Raw genomic sequence first — 22,354 nt, 5'->3', positions numbered from 1 at the left:
ATTTCTATTATTTCTATTATTTCTATTATTTCTATTATTTCTATTATTTCTATTATTTCTATTATTTCTATTATTTCTATTTCTATTTCTATTTCTATTTCTATTCTTAATGTTTTCCATTCCATTCTATTCCATCCCATATTTTCTATTCTATTCCTATTCCTATTCCTATTCCTATTCCTATTCCTATTCCTATTCTATTCTATTCTATTCTTAATGTTTTCCATTCCATTCTGTCCCATCCCATATTTTCTATTCCATTCCATTCATTCCATTCCATTCATTCCATTCCATTCCATTCTATTCCTATTCCTATTCCTATTCTATTTCTATTCTGTTCTTAATGTTTTCCATTCCATTCTGTTCTATCCCATATTTTCTATTCTATTCTATTCCTATTCCTATTCCTATTCCTATTCCTATTCCTATTCCTATTCCTATTCCTATTCCTATTCCTATTCCTATTCTATACCTATTCCTATTCCTATTTCTATTCTACTTCTATTCTATTCTTAATGTTTTCCATTCCATTATGTTCTATCCGATATTTTCTATTCTATTCTATTCTATTCTATTCCTATTCCTATTCCTATTCCTATTCCTATTCCTATTCCTATTCCTATTCCTATTCCTATTCCATTTCTATTTCTATTTCTATTCTATTCTTAATGTTTTCCATTACAACACCCTCGGTGTCAGTGCTGGGGTACTGAGCTGTTTTTAAAAAAAACTCAACTGAGGAGTGGCAATCTGCTCTGCCACGTGAGTCATCGGAGGTAAAAAAAAAGGGGGAATACAGGACAGGGAACAATGGGGACAGGAGAGCGGGGCCAACCACAAGGGGGTATTTGCTGGTTTTCCAAACTACTCAAAATTTCTGCTACCGGTTCGCCTGAACCGGTCCAAACCGGCAGAATACCACTTCTGCTCTGCATGATCAAGTGAATTTGAAATATGATCCGTCTGCTTGCTTGCTCCCCTCTCTGTTGTCTGTCTGTCTGTCTGTCTGTCTGTCTGCCTGTCTGTAATTCAGGAGTGTCAAACTGGCAGCATGCAGGGCAGATGCTTCACAAGTCCAATAAGTCATGCCCACCGCAGCTCCAAGAATGGGAAAATGTTGTGAAATGTCACATGATGGCAACATGATGCAGAGAGTTTGACACTTGTTTTATCTCTCTCTCTCCCCTCCCCCTTTCTCCCCCTCTCTCTGTCTCTCTGTCTCTCTCTCACACACACTTTCATCATGTCTCTAAGTCTTCCTATCCCTCCCTCCCCCCTCTCTATCATGTATCTATCATTCTATCATCTATCCATCCATCCATCCATCCATCCCTCTCTCTCTCTCCCTCCCTCCCCCTCTCTCCCCCCTCTCTCTGTCTCTCTCTGTCTCTCTCACACACTTTCATCATGTCTCTCTGTCTCCCTCTCCCACCCTCCCTCCCTCTCCCTCTCTATCATGTCTGTCTGTCTGTCTGTCTGTCTGTCTGTCTATCTATCTATCTATCATCTATCTATCTATCTATCTATCATCTATCTCTATCTACCTATCTATCATTCTATCATCTATCCATCCATCCATCCCCCCCTCTCCCCTCTCTGTCTCTCACACACACTTTCATCATGTCTCTCTGTCTCCCTCTCCCTCCCCCCTCTCTATCATCTATCTATCTATCTATCTATCTATCTATCTATCTATCTATCTATCTATCTATCATCTATCTATCTATCTATCTATCTATCTATCTATCTATCTACTATCTATCTACTATCTATCTATCTATCTATCTATCTATCTATCTATCTATCATTCTATCATCTATACATCCATTCATCCCTCTCTCTCTCCCTCCCTCCCCTTCTCTGTCTCTCTCTGTCTCTCTCACACACATTCATCATGTCTCTCTGTCTCCCTCTCCATCCCCCATCCCATCTATCTATCTATCTATCTATCTATCTATCTATCTATCTATCTATCTACCTATCATCTATCTATCTACCTACCTACCTACCTACCTACCTACCTATCATCCATCTATCTATCTATCTATCTATCTATCTATCTATCTATCTATCTATCTATCATTCTATCATTCTACCATTCTACCATTCTACCATTCTACCATTCTATCATCCATCCATCCATCCATCCATCCATCCATCCATCCATCCATCCATCCCTCTCTCTCCCTCCCCTTCTCTCCCCATCTCTCTGTCTCTCTCTGTCTCTCTCACACACTTTCATCAGGTCTCTCTGTCTCCCTCTCCCTCCCTCCCTCCCTCCCTCTCCCTCTCTATCATGTATCTCTGTCTGTCTGTCTGTCTGTCTATCTATCTATCTATCTATCTATCTATCTATCTATCTATCTATCATCTATCATTCTATCATCTATCCATCCATCCATCCATCCTCCTCTCTCTCCCTCCTTCTCCCTATCTCCCCCCTCTCTGTCTCTCACACACACTTTCATCATGTCTCTCTGTCTCCCTCTCCCGCCCTCCCTCCCTCCCCCTCTCTCTATCATCCATCTATCTATCTATCTATCTATCTATCTATCTATCTATCTATCTATCTATCTATCTATCTATCTATCTCTATCATCTATCCATCCATTCATCCCTCTCTCTCTCCCTCTCTCCTCTCTGTCTCTCTCTGTCTTTCTCACACATTTTCACCATGTCTCTCTGTCTCCCTCTCCATCCCCCACCCCATCCATCCATCCATCCATCCATCCATCCATCCATCTATCTATATCTATCATCTATCATCTATCCATCTATCCATCTATTCATCCCTCTCTCTCTCTCCCTCTCTCCTCTCTGTCTCTCTCTGTCTCTCTCACACATTTTCATCGTCTCTCTGTCTCCCTCTCCATCCCCCACCCTATCTATCTATCTATCTATCTATCTATCTATCTATCTATCTATCTATCTATCTATCTATCTATCTACTATCTATCATCTATCTATCTATCTATCTATCTATCTATCTATCTATCTATCTATCTATCTATCTATCATTCTATCATCTATACATCCATTCATCCCTCTCTCGCTCTCCCTCCCTCCCCTTCTCTGTCTCTCTCTGTCTCTCTCTGTCTCTCTCTGTCTCTCTCTGTCTCTGTCTCTCTCACACACTTTCATCATGTCTCTCTGTCTCCTTCTCCATCCCCCATCCCATCCATCCATCTATCTATCTATCTATCTATCTATCTATCTATCTATCTATCTATCTATCTATCTATCTATCTATCATTCTATCATCCATCCATCCATCCCTCTCTCTCCCTCCCCTTCTTTCCCCATCTCTCTGTCTCTCTCACACACTTTCATCATGTCTCTCTGTCTCCCTCTCCCTCCCTCCCTCCCTCCCTCCCTCGCCCTCTCTATCATGTATCTCTGTCTGTATGTCTCTGTCTGTCTGTCTATCTATCATCTATCATCTATCATTCTATCATCTATCCATCCATCCATCCTCCCTCTCTCTCCCTCCTTCTCCCTCTCTCTCCCCTCTCTGTCTCTCACACACACTTTCATCATGTCTCTCTGTCTCCCTCTCCCGCCCTCCCTCCCTCCCTCCTCTCTCTATCATCCATCCATCTTTCTTTCTTTCTATCTTTCTATCTATCTATCATCTACCTATCTATCTCTATCATCTATCCATCTATCCATCCATTCATCCCTCTCTCTCTCCCTCTCTCCTCTCTGTCTCTCTCTGTCTTTCTCACACATTTTCACCATGTATCTTCATCATTATCCTCTTCCCCCTCTCATTTATATCTATGTTTGTCTGTCTGTCTATCAACTCTCTCTCTTTCTCCTCTCTCCCCCTCTTTTCTCCCCCATCTATCTATTTTCTATCTAATGCCTAACTCACAGAAAGCTAAGCGAAAGGCAACAATAAGTTTTAGAAGGCTGTGAGAAAAGCAGAATTTCAAAAATTCTACATAAAAGACCAAGTTGTGCATTCAAAGGTTAATTGTGTGTATTTATGTATTCCTGACTTCACACGTGTCTCGTTTTAGTGCCATGTGAAGAAATCTAATATGTGTCCAATCACTGTCAATCTCTTGCCTACCACTGTGATACGTTCCTTCACAAAAACCCTTGTGTAGTTCTTGGAAGATTAGACACTTCTCCAAGGGGAACAAAAATGTCCCTAAAGTTTGAAAATATCTGTTCCCTGAAAGTGTGTGAGTAGAAAAACCTGCTAGCAAAATTTGGTAAAGATAGACAGCGTTTCCCAGAGAAGAATCAGTGTTCAATGTTCAATACTCCAATATTTCCACCAAAACATTTTACAGGATTTCCAAATTCAAAGATAGTAACATTCCAAACCCCAAATGCTGGACATTGGAATCTTTGAAAATAAATAAATAAAAAAGAGAACAAGCATTTCTTACAGATGAGGCAATACCAAATAACAATAGAAGAATTTTTTTAAAAAATGACAAAATATTGGAATTCAGCAATCAAGACGCAGAGATTGTGGAGTAAACTGTCAAAAGTCAATCACATATTTACTGGAGTATTAAGAGCTATTACAATGGAACGGCCAAAACAGCTGTCAAAATTACAATAATTTGATGGGCCACTGTTTAGTTACAAAATCAGCTTTGTTTGGAAGCACATTTATATTTTGACAGTTTTTAGGTTTGGGAAAAGAAAACCTTGAATTGACTGTAACTTGCCTGCTAAGTATTCTTCAGAAGAGAAATATAATAACAACAACAATAACAACAACAATAGTAATAATGAACATGGCTTAAGATGGGAATAATCAAGAAAGAAATGGAAGGATTAATACTGGCTGCTCAAGAACAAGCACTACAAATTAATGCCATGAAAGTGAAGATATAAAAATCCATGGGCAATGCAAACAGCTGACTTTGCAACAACAAAGTCGAAACTGTTTCACATTTAATATGTGAATGCAGCAAAATGGCACAAAGTGATTACAAAGCTAGACATCACCGAGTTGCTAAATTAATTCGCTGGTCATTATGTAAAAAATATGACTTACCTGTATCCAAAAAGTCACGGGAGCACAAAGTGGAAAAAGTTACCAAAAATGAGAAGGTGAAGATCTTGTGAGACTTTCGAATACAGATAGATTGTCATTTTGAACACAACACCCCAAATATCACGGCTGTTGATGGCTGAAGCGTACAGTTTATTAATACCACTGTACCAGGAGATGCCAGAGTTGAAGAAAAAGAACTGGGGAAAATGATGAAATATCAAAACTAGGTGATTATGGATGAAACATGTAAAAGTGATACCCATTGTCATCAGGGCACTTGGCACCGTGTCCAAGAATTTTACAAAACACATCATGAAATTGCATCTTCCTGCAGTAACACCAAAAACTGCGCTTCTCAAAACATTGTGCATCCTAAGAAGATCCTTAGTTGATACTTAGGAGGCGGGCAGCAACCTGTATCAACCATTAGCACCAGTCAATGGTATTTGTGACTCATTTTTAAATGTTCAGTTGACTGAGTTTCATGTTTAAGGAATAAAAGAGGTAATAATAATAATATGCCCTATTCAGAAGGGTAGCTATCTCCTGCAGCTAACTTCCAGGGAATATTCTACATGTAAGGACCCCTGCTTAAACCAGGGGTTGGACTAGAAGACCTCCCAGGTCTCCTGTCCAACTCTGTTATTCTTCAAATGTACCCTGTTTTCCCCAAAATAAGACCTCGCCCGATAAGCAGCGCAATCGGGCTTTTGAGTGCATGTGCTAAAATAAGCCCTCCCCTGAAAATAAGCCCTCCCCAAAATATTGGAAGATAGCAGCAGCCATTAGGTGACCATGCTCGCTGCCTCCTGCACCTTAAAAATAATATGACCTCCCCAAAAATAAGGCCAAGCGCTTAGTTCAGGGGACAAAAATATATATAAAACCTTGTCTTATTTTCAGGGAAACGCAATAGCTGCATTCTGAGAGTTCTTCCAACTCACTGCAGCTTTATGACTTGGTGTATATTTAGAAGGGACTAAGGAAGTCGGTGCTTCTTGTAGTTCCTCTTTCAGTTTCCCCTTTGTCATCCAGACAATTAGCCTCAAAAGTCAAGTTCGGTTGCTCCAAGAATAAATCACGTTGCAGATCTGTGGCTGAAAAACGAATAACGAACGGCTGCATTGCAACAAATCTTGATCATTGGACTAGTTTTTTTGATGTGGAAATTCCAGCTGGTGCACCATAATGCACACCTCATCCACACCCAACAGAGAGCAGTGTCACAATATCTCAGGGGCTGACACAAAGAAGGAGTCAAAGCTATTCTCCAAAGCGCCTGAAGGCAGGACAAGAAGCACCGGGTGGAAACTAGTCAAAGGAGAGAAGCTACCTGAAACTAAGGAGAAATTAGAACAATTCATCAGTGGAACAACTTGTCTTCAGAAGTTGAGAATGCTCCAACGTTGGAAGTTTTTTAAGAAGTGGTTGGAAGAACCATTTGTTTGAAACCATGTAGGGTTTCTTGCCTGAGTGGAAGGTTGGACGAGAAGACCTCCACGGTCCCTTCCAATTTTGTTATTCACATGCAAAAGATTGGATGTGGATCCATGTCAATCCATTCTGGAGCTCTTATTTCTTTTTTAACCTGACCTACTTTAAGCCATTTTTGGTGGTTTCGGTTACAGAACGTGGTTTTTTAGGGGAAGGATTTGCAGCACTAACTATGATTTGGGAAGCCCTGGAGTTTTTGACAAAGGATCCACCACTGTGGTTGCTATATGCCCTGTGATACAGTCTTTGACAAAATCTACAGTAATCCAAAATGCCCTTTCCATGCAAACTGTGTGAAGCCAGCTGCTTGGACTTTCGGATGTGGTATCAAACATATCAATGTTTGCTTATTTTCAGATGGGATTGTCCAAAAGAAAACGAAACACGGATTTCTTTTAGCATCTTCCAATGGAACGCCTGTCACCTCTCAAGGACTAGCAACTTAAGTCCTTCATAACAGAAGAAGACTGTTCTTTAGAACATTGGTGGTTAATCGGACTGTGCGCTTTCAATGAATTCTCTGACCACAAAATGTTATTCTGGGTTTTTTTTTATTCTTTTCTGCTGGTGGAATAAGCACGTGTGAGATAAAGTTTCAAGTGGCAATAGGAGATACACATTAGTAATTTTGCAACCACGATTTCATCTTTAGAAAACTGAAGCCTCATTCGGTTTGAGTTCAACAATTGGTGAATTTATGGATGTATAGGTGGACATCACAAACTTTGGTGACTGAGGTAGGTAATACATTTAAATAAAGGACTAAAATTTTGTGGGAAACAACATAGATTTGTTACTTGTGGATTTTTTTTAAAAAAAAATCTTTCCTTAGCCTACAGCTTTAGTATTCCCTGCCTTAATATTTACTGCACATGTTTTTATTCAACCTAGATAAAGCTGACCAGATGCTATATCTCTTGAGGCAGTATCGATTTCAGTCTTACTAATTCAGTATTTTCTTTCCAAGGTGTGTATTTAGGACTGCAATCCTGACTTCTAATACAGGAATTAGCATCTTTCTTTCTTTCTTTCTTTCTTTCTTTCTTTCTTTCTTTCTTTCTTTCTTTCTTTCTTATTTGTAATTTTCCCTTAACATTCATATATATTTTGTGGACTGTTTATTGACTGAGTCAACATATTTTTTTCCACAATGCTAGCATTAATAATACAATTAGATGTGGTAGAGGTTGTTGGAGGACAGAAAAAAGAAATAAGAACTTGAAAAAAGTAGTTTGTCTTATAGATGCAGTAGAAATTAGTGATCAAAGTCTAAGATAGCATATATAAATCAAGGAAAAATGATATACTAGTAGAAGAATAACAAAGACTGTCTGATGTAAATAGTCAAACGTAGATTGATAAGTAAAAGAGAATGAAATAAGGGGATTAAAAGTGTAAAATTGAATAGAAATGTATTGAGAGGGAAATAATGTATGTATGTAAAGATGTAAAGATGTACCTGCTATAAGAAGGAACTTGACGTTCCTACATGATGTGTAAATGTTGTGTATGTTTTTGTCAATGTGTTTACATTATATATGTATATATACATACTTAAAGTCACAACCCCTGGTATGCCCAAGTATGGGAGGAAGGTCACACTTCCACTCTCTGTCATTAGGCTCGTCACAAGAGACCATCCAGACAGAAACCCAATATTTTTTACTGTTGCCTTTTTTGTTACATTTGTTATATTTATGCTGATAAATAAATAAAGGGAGACTAGTATAGATCTATTTCAAGCTATTTAGCTCTCATCAGCTAGCCATACCCAAGTTTTTGGGAATCGAACCTGTGCTCCATTGCCTCCCAGGCAGGGAGTTAACCTTTTGAGCTACAGAGAACGACTCCTTTATCAGCCAGCCAGGGTGGGAGGTATATACTTAAAGTCACAACCCCTGGTATGTCCAAGTATGGGAGGAAGGTCACACTTCCACTCTCTGTCATTAGGCTCGTCACAAGAGACCATCCAGACAGAAACCCAATATTTTTTACTGTTGCCTCTTTTTTTTGTTACATTTGTTATATTTATGCTGATAAATAAATAAAGGGAGTCTAGTATAGATCTATTTCAAGCTATTTAGCTCTCATCAGCTAGCCATACCCAAGTTTTTGGGAATCGAACCTGTGCTCCATTGCCTCCCAGGCAGGGAGTTAACCTTTTGAGCTACAGAGAACGACTCCTTTATCAGCCAGCCAGGGTGGGAGGTATATACTTAAAGTCACAACCCCTGGTATGCCCAAGTATGGGAGGAAGGTCACACTTCCACTCTCTGTCATTAGGCTCGTCACAAGAGACCATCCAGACAGAAACCCAATATTTTTTACTGTTGCCTTTTTTGTTACATTTGTTATATTTATGCTGATAAATAAATAAAGGGAGACTAGTATAGATCTATTTCAAGCTATTTAGCTCTCATCAGCTAGCCATACCCAAGTTTTTGGGAATCGAACCTGTGCTCCATTGCCTCCCAGACCATTTGTCTGAAGTGGTGTAGGGTTTCCTGCCTAAGAAGGGGGTTGGACTAGAAGACCTCCAAGGTCTTCCAACTCTGTTTATTCTATTCTGTTCTGTTCTGTTCTGTTCTCTTCTCTTCTCTTCTATTCTCTTCTCTTCTATTCTCTTCTATTCTATGTTCTACTATTTCTCCAATTTGTATTTTCTACTTCTATTAATTTCTAATACATTCTCTATATTGAGAGGAATTCTATCCATCATCTCTAAATTCTTTTTGAGACTTTTTTGAGATATCATTTCTTGATTTTTTTTGATCCCTCTTTTATATTTCTCTCTTGGAATCTTATTTCTCTTTCTACCATTTTTATACCCACTAAAATATTCTTTCAAGCTTACCCCTTGTCTCCTTTTGCTGCATCATTTGAGCACCCATCCACAGTCCTTTCATTATTTGGGGGAGACTTCCTATCCCCCCCTTCTATGGTAAACTCTTAAAGCTTGTCAAATTTCTCCCTATTTTCAGAGGAAGGTTTAAACACTTTAAAAGATGTAAATGTAAATTAAATGCAGCACACACAAATTAATCTATTTTTTAAAAAAATAAATAAACATTAAAACATTGGACACAGAACGTCCTTTCTGGCTTTGTCATTTCCATGCATATTTTAACATAACAGCAAATACAGTTCCTACTTGTCATACATTGCTACTTTGATCTTATAAACATATCCCTTGTCCTCCTTTGTATATTTGTCTAAGTATTGTCCAGTTTCAATTCTGCAAATCCTCAGAATATTCTGTTACGACTCCTCCTCGTTTCCACCCATTGATACATTTTGTTCCAAATTTCATAATATTCTGTCTCATCTTTATTTTTAAGCTCTAGTGTCAGTCTGTCCATTTCTGCCCAGACCAAAATTTCTTTTATTACTTCTTCTTTGGTGGGGGCATCTCTGTTTTGTTCATAATGCTGCAGTTATAACATGCAGCATTAGATATATCAATCCTTTACTATATAAGGAGTGCAGAGAAGAGCAACAGAGATGATTAGGGGACTGGCAGCTAAAACATAGGAAGAACGGTTGCAGGAACTGGGTAGGTCTAGTTTAATGAAAAGAAGGACCGGGGAGACATGATAGAAGGCTGAAGGTTAGACAACAATCATACAAGAGATAGCTCTCCAAAGCACCTGAAGGCTAGGACAAGAAGCAATGGATGGAAACAATGGATTAGGCAAGAAAAACCAAATGCACAGGGACAGTATAGGTGGCACCTTGCTCAACAGTAGTAACTGTGAAAGGGATCTTGGAGTCCTTGTGGACAACCATTTAAATAGGAGCCAGCCGTGTGCAGCAGCTGCCAAAAAAGCCAACACAGTTCTAGGCTGCATCAATAGAGGGATAGAATCAAGATCACGTGAAGGGTTAATACCACTTTGTAATGCCTTGGTAAGGCTACACTTGGAATACGGCATTCAGTTTTGGTTGCCACGATGTAAAAAAAAAAAGATGCGGAGACTCTTGAAAGAGTGCAGAGAAGAGCAACAAAGAGGATTAGGGGACTGGAGACTAAAACATAGGAAGAGCATTTGCAGGAACTGGATATGTCTAGTTTAATGAAAAGAAGGACTAGGGGAGACATGATAGGAGTCTTCCAATATCTCAGGGGTTGCCACAAAGAAGAGGGAGTCAAACTCTTCTCCAAGGCACCCGAGGGCAGGACAAGAAGCAATGGGTGGAAACTAATCAAGGAGAGAAGCAACTTAGAACTGAAGAGAAATTTCCCAACAGTTAGAACAATTAATCAGTAGAACAACTTGCCTCCAGAAATTGTGAATGTTCCAATAAGTTTTTAAGAAGATGTTGGATAACCATTTGTCTGAAGTGGTGTAGGGTTTCCTGCCTAAGCAGGGGGTTGGACTAGAAGACCTCCAAGGTCCCTTCCAACTCTGTTATTCTATTTCTATTTCTATTTCTATTTCTATTTATTTCTATTTCTATTTCTATTTCTATTTCTATTTCTATTTCTATTTCTATTTCTATTTCTATTTCTATTTCTATTTATTTCTATTTCTATTTCTATTTCTATTTCTATTTCTATTTCTATTTCTATTTCTATTTCTATTTCTATTTCTATTTCTATTTCTATTTCTATTTCTATTTCTATTTCTATTTCTATTTCTATTTCTATTTCTATTTCTATTTCTATTTCTATTTCTATTATTTCTATTTCTATTTCTATTATTTCTATTTCTATTATTTCTATTTCTATTTCTATTTCTATTTCTATTTCTATTTCTATTTCTATTATTTCTATTTCTATTTCTATTTCTATTTATTATTTATATTTATATTTATATTTATATTTATATTATTTATATTTATATTTATATTTATATTTATATTTATATTTATATTTATATTTATATTTATATTTATATTATTTATATTTATATTATTTATATTTATATTTATATTTATATTTATATTTATATTTATATTTATATTTATATTTATATTTATATTTATATTTATATTTATATTTATATTTATATTTATATTTATATTTATATTTATATTTATATTTATATTTATATTTATATTATTTATATTTATATTTATATTTATATTTATATTTATATTTATATTTATATTTATATTTATATTTATATTTATATATTATTTATATTTATATTTATATTTATATTTATATTTATATTTATATTTATATTTATATTTATATTTATATTTATATTTATATTTATATTTATATTTATATTTATATTTATATTTATATTTATATTTATATTATTATTTATATTTATATTTATTTATATTATTTATATTTATATTTATATTTATATTTATATTTATATTTATATTTATACTTATATTATTTATATTTATATTTATATTTATATTATTTATATTTATATTATTTATATTTATATTATTTATATTTATATTCCTATTCTTAATGTTTTCCATTCCATTCTGTTCCATCCCATATATTCTATTCTGTTCTGTTCTGTTCTGTTCTGCTCTGCTCTGCTCTGCTCTGCTCTGCTCTGCTCTGCTCTGCTCTGCTCTGCTCTGCTCTGCTCTGCTCCGCTCCATTCCTTTCCATTCCATTCCATTCTAAACCATGATGGAAACTAATCGAGGGCAGGACCGAGCTAGAACTGTGGATAAATTTCCTGGCAGTGGGAACTGTTCATCAGTGGAACGACTTGCCTCCAGAAGTTGTGGGTGCTCCAACGCTGCAGGATTCTGTTCGTGTAACCTTACAATGAAATAGTAGTACTCATAGTCTCTGTTTTTTATCTGAATCAGAAAATCGCTGGAAGGGACCTTGGAGGTCTTCTAGCCCAGCCCCCTGCTCAAGCAGGAGATCCTATACCATTTCAGAAAATTGACTTTCGAAGAAGTTTGCTTCATGTGAGGATTGTGGGTTAGACACAGTGAAAACAACGAACTTGGAAATGCAATTTCTTAGATTTCTAATGGTTTTTGTATAGGGTTGTTTCACCGTGAAGCCCCAGTTACACAGTAAGTGGTGCCTTGGCAAAAACCTTTCTGCTTTAAAAACTATTGTAATTTTGGGGTGAATATCCTGATGTTCAGCATAGGCACTCAATAGAGTAGAGTGGAGTGGATTGGCGTGGAGTGGAATAGAATAGAATAGAATAGAATAACAGGGTGGCAAGGGACCTTGGAGGTCTTCTAGTCCAGCCCCCTTCTCAAGCAGAAGATCCTATACCATTTCTGGCAAGTGACTATCCAGTCTCTTCTTAAAAACCTCCAGTGATGAATCACCTACAATTTCTGAAGGTCAGCAGTTTCAACTGGTTAATTGTTCTGACTGACAGGAATTTTCTCCTTAGTTCTAGGTTGCTTCTCTCCTTGATGAGTTTCCATCCATTGCTTCTTGTTCTGCTTGTATCTCAGTAGCTGATATTTCTTCTTTAAATCTCTCTCTCTCTCTCTCTCCCCCTCCCTCTCATTCTGTCTCTCTTGTTCTCATTGACAAGAAATTTCTCCTTAGTTCTAGATTACTTCTCTCCTTGATGAGTTTCCATCCATTGCTTCTTGTTCTGCTTGTATCTCAGTAGCTGATATTTCTTCTTTAAATCTCAATCTCTCTCTCTCTCTCTCCTCCCCTCTCTCATTTTTTCCCTCTTGTTCTCCCTTGTTCTCATTTTCTCATTGACAAGACATTTCTCCTTAATTCTAGATTGCTTCTCTCCTTGATGAGTTTCCATCCGTTGCTTCTTGTTCTGCTTGTGAGTCAGTAGCTGATATTTCTAATTTAAATCTCTTTCTCTCTCTCTCCCTCTCTCTTCCCCCTCACTCATTCTTTCCCTCTTGTTCTCCTTGTTCTCATTGACAAGAAATTTCTCCTTAGTTCTAGGTTGCTTCTCTCCTTGATGAGTTTCCATCCATTGCTTCTTGTTCTGCTTGTATCTCAGTAGCTGATATTTCTTCTTTAAATCTCAATCTCTCTCTCTTTCTCTCTCTCTCTCTCTCTCCCTCTCTCATTCTTTCCCTCTTGTTCTCCCTTGATCTCATTGACAAGAAATTTCTCCTTGGTTCTAGGTTGTTTCTCTCCTTGATGAGTTTCCATCTGTTGTTTTTTGTTCTGCTTGTATCTCAGTAGCTGATATTTCTTCTTTAAATCTCTCTCTCTCTCTCTCTCCCCCTCCCTCTCATTCTGTCTCTCTTGTTCTCATTGGCAAGAAATTTCTCCTTAGTTCTAGATTACTTCTCTCCTTGATGAGTTTCCATCCATTGCTTCTTGTTCTGCTTGTATCTCAGTAGCTGATATTTCTTCTTTAAATCTCAATCTCTCTCTCTCTCTCTCTCTCTCTCTCTCTCTCTCTCTCTCTCTCTCCCTCTCCCTCTCCCTCTCTCCCTCTTGTTCTCCCTTGATCTCATTGACAAGAAATTTCTCCTTAGTTCTAGGTTGCTTCTCTCCTTGATGAGTTTCCATCCATTGCTTCTTGTCCTGCCCTCTGATGCTTTTTTCGGGGGGGGGGGGGAGTTGACCCCCTTCTCTCTGTGGCAGCCTCTCAAATACTGGAATACTTGCTATCATGTCCCTCCTAGTCCTTCTTTTCTCTAGAGTAGCCAAACCCAGCAACTGTTCTTCGTATGTTTTAATCTCTAGGCCTTTAATCATCTTAGTTGCTCTTCTTTGCACTTTTTCCAAAGTCTCCACATCTTCTTTTGGTGAGCAAAGCTGGATGCCGTGTTACAGATGTCGCTTTACCAAGGCTTTATAAAACAATTAGTGGGCTCCCATCGATCTTGCAAATGTCTGCTCTGATTACTGATTTTTTTTTTAAAAAAAATGATGTGATGAACATAGCAATTTCATACATTAACGTTGGAATGAAATGACCCTCAATTATTTGGAGTAGGTGATATCCTTCACCACGCTCCCCTCATTCCTTGTATAAAAGGTTGGAGCCAGACTAAGTTAAAATATGTTTTGGTCCTATCAAAGTCAATGTTTAGAACTAAGCCACGGTTACATTCTTACGGCACCTTATTTGAAAACATCAGCATGGAAAGCAGGAGACCATGAGTTCAAGTCCTGCCTTAGTCCTGAAAGCCAATTGTGAAGATTGTGAGTTATACACAGCGAAAGCAAGGAGCATGGCAATAGGATTCCTTAGATTTCTAATGGTTTTTGTATAGGGTTGTTTCACAATGGCGGTCCTGTTGTCTAGGAAGTGGTGTCTTGACAAAAACCTTCCCTCTTTAAATACTATTGTAATTTTGGGGTGAATATCCTGATATTCAGATAAGATAAGATAGGATAGTGTTCTGTCCCCCCTCTTCCCACACCAACACACTCCGAGTCAAAGATACTTTCCAAAATTTATTAACAGACAGACAGGTCCTTGGCAGCAAGCTGGCACAGATAAGCCGTGGCAGCAATCCAACACAGATAAGTCGTGGCAGCAATCCAGCCTGCCAAGCTCACAATTCCTAGTTTCTGCATTGACTTCTGCAAGAGAGGTGTGTGCACAAGCAGTCTTTTTATAGTCTGGAGAGGAGCCTAATGACCACCAGCTGAGTGCAATTACCTCCTGTACTTGCGCAACTGTTCCTGACGCCTATTAGCTCTTCGGTGCTGGGCATCCAGGAACAACTCACTGCTGGCTTCTGGATCAATCTCCCTTGTCTCCTCCTCACTGGTCCAAGGCTCAGGCGCCTCCTGGTGGCCAACCAGTCTCTCTGCACCCTGCTTGGAGTCAGAACCCTGTCCAGGGTCCTCCACATCCTCCAGAGCCGACTCATCTGGCCTGTCGCTGTCGGAGTCTGGTGGCAGCTCCAGCGGCTCCTGCTGGGCCACAACAGGAGAGACTGATGGGATGGAATGGAACAGAAAGGATTAGGAACAGAATGGAATAGGAATAGAAAGGAATAGGGATAGAAAGGAATAGGATTAGAGAGGAATAGGAATAGAAAGGAATAGGAATAAAATAATAAAGTTGCAAAGGACTTTGGAGGTCTCCTAATCCAACCCCCTGCACTCTTCTTATTGTAATGCCAAAAGCAGAAGCAAGTAGTAACTCCAAACTTTGCATTTTTCTTTGCAAACTTTCCCCGAAGCTGCGATGTGGGATAACCAACCAGCATTTTCGTGCAATATTTTCAAAAGATCATCCCAAAAGCCAGGGGTCTTAATGTTCAACAGCCCCTTCACCTTTTTTTTCTGCAGGCCTTTTCACTATGCTGTAGAATTCCATTAAAAGTCTTTGCCAGATTTAGAAGAGAACAGGGTAGGAATTCACCTTGGTTTATCTTGTATCTTCAGAAAAAGCATGCAGAATAGAATAAACAGAGCTGGAAGGGACCTTGGAGGTCTTCTAGTCCAACCCTCTGCTCCGGGAGGAAACCCTACACTACTTTGATTATTCCCTTAAAATGCTTGAAGTCTCTTCTCCAAAGAGGCCATGTCCCCTTTTAAAATATGGCATGACCACGGATATGTGGATATAAACAGGGTGTCAGGTCTGCAATTATATTCCTTTTAGAATTTTGGCCTGCCACACTTTCTCTTATTTCATTATGCTGTTTCAATAGTATAGCTGATGGGAGGGGGGAATAGACAGGAATAGGATTGTGGAATGTGTTGTTGTCATTCTTTTCTAGAAGACCATCTTTGTCTCTGCACCTTTGCACCTGACCGGAAGCAGCTGGGTGGAGATGAAAGTGTGGAAGAAGAAGATTGGACCATGTGATGGATTTGTGGGTCTGGGGACAAGATCATGAACTTTTAACTGGGTGGAATCCCAGGAAGCTCTTGAGAATTGGGATTACACAGATGTGCTAAGATGTCTGATTTATTAAATTGGAACTTTAAGGATCGTTTTGCCTTGGACTCTGATTTAATTCTACATGATGCTTGGAACGCTGACACAGGGAACGTTCTACCACATCTGGTGGACCTGCCCCAAGGTGAGAAAATATTGGCATAAGATAAGAAAGTGGCTGGAACAGTTAACTGAACACAGGATAGAGTTGAGGCTGGAATTGTTTCTCCTGGGTATTTTTGATGGAAAAATGGAGAAAAAAATTACAATAACATTATATATATTAACCGCGAGTAGAATCATCTTAGCACAGAACTGGAAACAAACAGATACTCCCCCAGATCCAATGAAAAAAAGAAAAATTTATGATTGTGCAGAAATGGATAGACTGTCTATGGAAATGAAGGAGAGGGAAGAAACCGATACTATCAAATTTGGAATATATGGTACTCCTGGCTTGATAGTAAACGTAAAACTTAAGGTAAGAGATGTAAAAATAAAATATATACAATGCAAAATTTATAAGAAATAGATGATATCAATGTTTCAGTGGATGTTATTGTAATTTAAATAAGGATATAATTTAGGATAGTTTTATTGAGTTAGAATTTTTGTAAATAGGATTGTTACGAAAGATATTGATAGCGAAATGGAAAAGCTGTTATAGGTGTAAATTTGTGTTTTGTGTTTTTAAAAGTTGGGAAATTTAATAAATACTATTTTAAAATCCAAAACTAACTAAATAACTAAAGTACGCCATGACCCTCGGTATGTCACTCAAAAAACACTTCAAACCGATAGATGTTGTGCTAGTTGAACAATAGCTGTGACTTTTACCACCAGATTAAAGTGTGTGTGTTTTAAGAGCATGCTGGGAAAAGAAAGATACCAACCTTACTTTTCCATAGAGACTTTGTGCAGGGATGGTAGACGGACTACCTTGATTGAGTTAACCTTGGAAATAGTTGGCTGTTCGTGTTGTTATTTTTCTCTTTGATTCTAAATGGTCTTGACTTTCAGGAAGCTGGCAGCATTTGTGAGTTAATGGATGGCTTGGAGAATTTACTCGGCCAGGAGTTTACTTAATGGATTGTATCACTGTGCTATCCTGTCACACAGTGATTTATGCCTTGACAAGAACTGATCAAGTCTCTGTTCCTGGAATCAAGATTTGCACAGCTAGGACTGGAAGAGGTTGCAATAGATATGAATGTAGTCTTAATCTCAATCCATCAGAATAGAGCTGGAAGGGGCGTTGGAGGTCTTCTAGTCCAACCCCTGCTCAAGCAAGAAACCCTATAACATTTCAGACTAGTGGCTGTCCAGTCTTCTTCTTAAAAACCTCCAGTGATGAAGCATTCACAACTTCTGGAGGCAAGCTGTTCCACTGGTTAATTGTTCTCACTGTTAGGAAGTTTCTCCTTAATTTTAGGTCAGTTCTGATTAGTTTCCATCAATTGTTTCTTATCCTGCCCTCTGGTGCTTTGGAGATGTTTTGATCTAGGCTTCCTGATATAGTAAAAAGCACACACTTAGTCCAGTGGTGGAATTCATTTTTTTTACTACCGGTTCTGTGGGCGTGGCTTGGTGGGCATGACACGGGAAGGATACTGCAAAATTTCCATTCCCACCCCACTCTGGGGCTAGCCAGAGGTGATATTTACCGGTTCTCTGAACTACTCAAAATTTCCACTACAGAATCTGTCAGAACCTGGTGAATTTCACCCCTGGCTCAGTCCCAAAAATCCTCTTTTTATTTCAAAAGCTGTGAATTGTATTCATTCACAGCCTGTAATGAGTCACAAATTAGTTTGTAAAGAGTCCGACAGTCGGCTGCCACAGTCCTTCGGGATAAAACTCATAAGCACCCACCTTTATCTTCCTTGAAACGCTGCCAGAGACCTAAATGGCAATCAGCTTGCAAGGCCACACGGCTCAAAGAGTCAAAAAGGAGCGTCAGAATTTAAACCGACCAGCATGAACAAAGTTGCTTTCTGCAAAGACTCACGTGCCTTTGCTCCTCCTTTATGTCCTATGGGTGGGGCCAATCACCTGCAAGCATTACTCCTGAGTTGTCCCTTTTGTCTTAACTGTTCTGTCTTCTGGCAGCCCTGCACATGCGCACACTGGGAACAGGCTCCCCCTGTTCCTCTGCCTCGCTGATGTCTGACTCCGGAGGCAGCACATAATTCCCTGATTGCCCTGTCCCCCTCTCTGCCTCTGATGCAGAGCCCTCATCCGAGCCTCCCCCAGACTCCAGGACTGGACCATGTTCCTCCCCAACCTCCTCACTGTTGGATTCTACTGCCAGTTCCACAGGCCACCAGTTGACTACAACAGAACAGGTTCACCCCCTATTTCCAAAGCACCTGAAGTAAAACATTTCCACCCATCTCAATATTTATAACCATGACTGTGGGTTGTTAAACTGTTTTGGGGGAAAAAAGAAAAAAAGTCCACTTATACTTGCAATTAAAGATCTTCAAGATGTAAAAGGCCATTTTTGCATATTTTTACTGCCTATCTTTTAAAATATGTTTGTCAGCGTTCCAAATACCATGCAGAATTAAATCAGCGTCGAAGGCAAAACTATGCTTAAAGTTCCAATTTAATAAGACAGGCATGTTGGCATCATGCTGTGGGATTCCAACTCTGGAGGTTACATCAGAATCCCACCCAGTTAAAAGTTCATGAACTTGTCCCCACACCCACAGTCCATCACATGGTCCAATCTTCTTCTTCCACCCTGGCATCTACACCTAACTGCTTCCGGTCAGGTGTGAAAGTGCGGAGACAAAGGATGACCTTGGCTTCTAGTAAAGAATGAAAAACAATACATTCCACAATCCTACTCCTTCTATTCCCCCCTCCCATCGACTATACTTAAAGAAACAGCATAATGATATAAGAGAAAGTGTGGCAGGCCAAAATTCTAAAAGGAGTATAAATGCAGGCCTCACAATGTTATTTTTGGAATGTATGTTTCAAAAGACTTGCAAAAAAAATGTCCACGATCAGTTTTTTTTTAAATTTTCTCTATATTGTGAATGTTTCAGATATGTCATGAATGTTTCCCCTTTCAGCTAGTACTTGTTCTGACCTGACAAAAGATTTTGTACGGGTGTTAATCACTGTGTTACTACCCCATCCACAGTGATACAGCCTCATACAAATTTCAGGAGCCAATGCTGAACAACTGAGCAGAGAAGGAGACATTATTCTGAGAACATTTCCACGGTTATTCTGAGCAAGGACTAGATTGAGAGGATAGTAGTTTGCTTTAGATCCAATTGATATTTAACGAATGTGTAGCATCCTGCAACTTTGTCCTTCAATACCTAATCAGTAGATATCATAATGAAAGCACATTAAAGTTATAAAGAAGAGTCTTTTCAGACAAGCTGAATTCCTGGTGACTTCATATCTCATGTTTACGTTTTCTTGCCAATAATATGGAAGCTATTTACTGTTTCCACAGCCCTAACTTTTAGCTGAGGTCTGCAAGTTGTTTAACTGCACAACTCTCCATTGCCAACTTGCCACAGCCAACTCACTGCACTCAACTCCCAGTGGCCAACTCTCCATGGCCAACTCCGCGGGCAACTCATCATGGACAGTTTGCCACAGCCAACTCATTGACCTCAACTCTCTGCAGCCACCTCTCTGTGTCACAAATTACCAACTCATGGTGGGACAACTCATCACAGGACAAAAAGTACACTAATATTAAAGACATGGTGGCAAAGAATCCTGAAAGAAAGGATGCAAAGGAAGGATAAAATAAAATATGAATGAGAAAAATTAAAATATATATTTAAAATTATGTTAAGTAATTAAAGTGAATTGTGGAATTGTCCTGGGGTGAGCGGTCCCATGGCAAATTGACCGTGGTAAGTTCTCCCACTGTGGCATTTGATAGACTCCTTGGACATGAAAAAAGAATGGTGCTCATTGATTCTCCCTCTCTCCCTCCCTCCCTCCCTCCCTTTCTTCTCTCCCACTCAGTTTTCTGGTCAGTTTTTCCTTGCTTTTTAAATTATCTTAAATAATTAAATCAAATTGTTGGATTGTCCCATGGTGAGCTGCCCAATGGTGAATTGGCCATAGCAAGTTGGCCTTGTTGAATTGGCCAAACTCAGTTGTCCTATTCTGGCATGTGATAGAGTCCTTGGGCATGGAAGGAAATTGGTGTTCATTGATTTTCTCCTCTCTCTCTCTCTCTCTCTCTCTCTCTCTCTCTCCTCCTATATCTATCTCTCTCTATCACACACACACCCTCTCTCTCTAACTCTCTCTCTCTCTCTCTCCAACTCAGTTTTCTGGTCAGTTTTTCCTTGCTTTTTAAATTATCTTAAATAATTAAATCAAATTATTAGATTGTCCCATGGTGAGCTGTCCAATGGTGAATTGTCCATAGCAAGTTGGCCTTGTTGAGTTGGGACTTGTTGAGTTGGCCGCAGTCAGTTGTCCTATTCTGGCATTTGATAGAGTCCTTGGGCATGGAAGAAAATTGGTGTTCACTGATTCTCTCCTCTCTCACTGTCCCCAACTCACTTTTCTGGCCAGTTTTTCCTACAGGTTCTTCTTTGTAGACTTGTTCTTGGGGTCTGTTTCTGTTTATTGGTCTTGTATGCCGCCCACTCCCGAAGGGCTCTGGGTGGCTTGCAATAAACAAGGGAAAGGGATAAATACACAAAACAACACTTTAAAATACACAACAGTCACAGTTTCCGTGGGGCTGGATATTTCAAGAGCCCCCCAGCCTGCTGGAACAGTCAGGACTTAACGGCTTCGTTCCAAAGGGCTGAAGCTGCGACAGAGAAGGCTCTCCCCCAGGGAGTCGCCAGCCAACATTGGCTGGCAGATGGAATCTGGAGAAGTCCTAACCTGTGAGATCTAATCGGTCTATGGGAGGTGATCGGCAGGAGGCGGTCTCTCAGGTACCCAGGTCCGATGCCATGTAGGGCTTTATAGGTAACAACCAGCACCTTGAAGCGGGTCCAGAGACTAATGGGTAGCCAGTGCAGCTCACAGAGGATAGGTGTGACGTGGGCGTACCTGGGTGCACCCACAATCGCTCGTGCGGCTGCGTTCTGGACCAGCTGAAGTCTTCGAACACTCTTCAAGGGCAGCCCCATGTAGAGCACATTACAGTCATCATTTCTTTCTTGTTATTATCCTTTCCTTTAGTACCCTTTGGAAACACATTTGAAAACTGTTTGAGGGGAGCGGAGTCAACTCTCTGTGGCCAACTTGCCACCGCCAACTATTTGTGGTCAATCCATTCCCTGGCCAAGTCTCTGTGGCCAACTCACCATGGCCAATTTGCTATAGCCAACTCTCTGTAGAGAACTCAACATGGCCAACTCATCACAAAAGTTACACTGATGTCAAATAAATGGTGGAAAAGAATCATTAAAGAAAGGAATTAAAAAGGAAGGGATGAAATTAAATGTGAATGATAAAAATAAAAATACTTTAAAAATTACCTTAAATAATTAAATTGAATTCTTGAATTGTCCCATGGCAATTCAACAATTGCCATGAGCTGCCCCATGGCAAGTTGGCCATGGTGAGTTGTCCTATTCTGGCATTTGATAGAGTCTTTGGGCATGGAATAATGTTGATGTTAATTGAGTCTCTCTCTCTCTCTCTCTACCTCCCTCCCTCCCTCTCCCTTCCTCTGTCCTTCTCTGTCTCTCTCCCTCTCCCATTCCCTCCTGCTGCTGGGAAAGACATAACAGCATGGAAGTGTGGAGCTCTGATTGGGGGGGGGGGGGGCTGGCCGACTTCCTCCAATTGAAACCAGGCTTTCTCCTGATAATCCACCTTCTGCCATTGTTGCCTGATTCCCCCCCCCCCAGCACCCCAAATATTGGAGGAGTGCTCAGAGAGCCCAAGATTCAGGAAAGCCAGAAATCTTGATAGATTTTTAAAAGTCAGTTTAGGCTCTCTGTGACGTTCCCAAGAGATGACCTAATTAATTTATGAGCCTCAAGACAAAGTTCAAACAAAAAAAACATTCATTTATTAGGATCAACACCTTGGCTTGATCTTT

This window comes from Thamnophis elegans, chromosome Z (genome assembly GCF_009769535.1).
Source record: "Thamnophis elegans isolate rThaEle1 chromosome Z, rThaEle1.pri, whole genome shotgun sequence".
In the NCBI taxonomy this organism is placed as follows: Eukaryota; Metazoa; Chordata; class Lepidosauria; order Squamata; family Colubridae; genus Thamnophis; species Thamnophis elegans.
The sequence above is the reverse complement of the archived record's forward strand: the minus strand, read 5'-3'. Positions refer to the sequence as shown.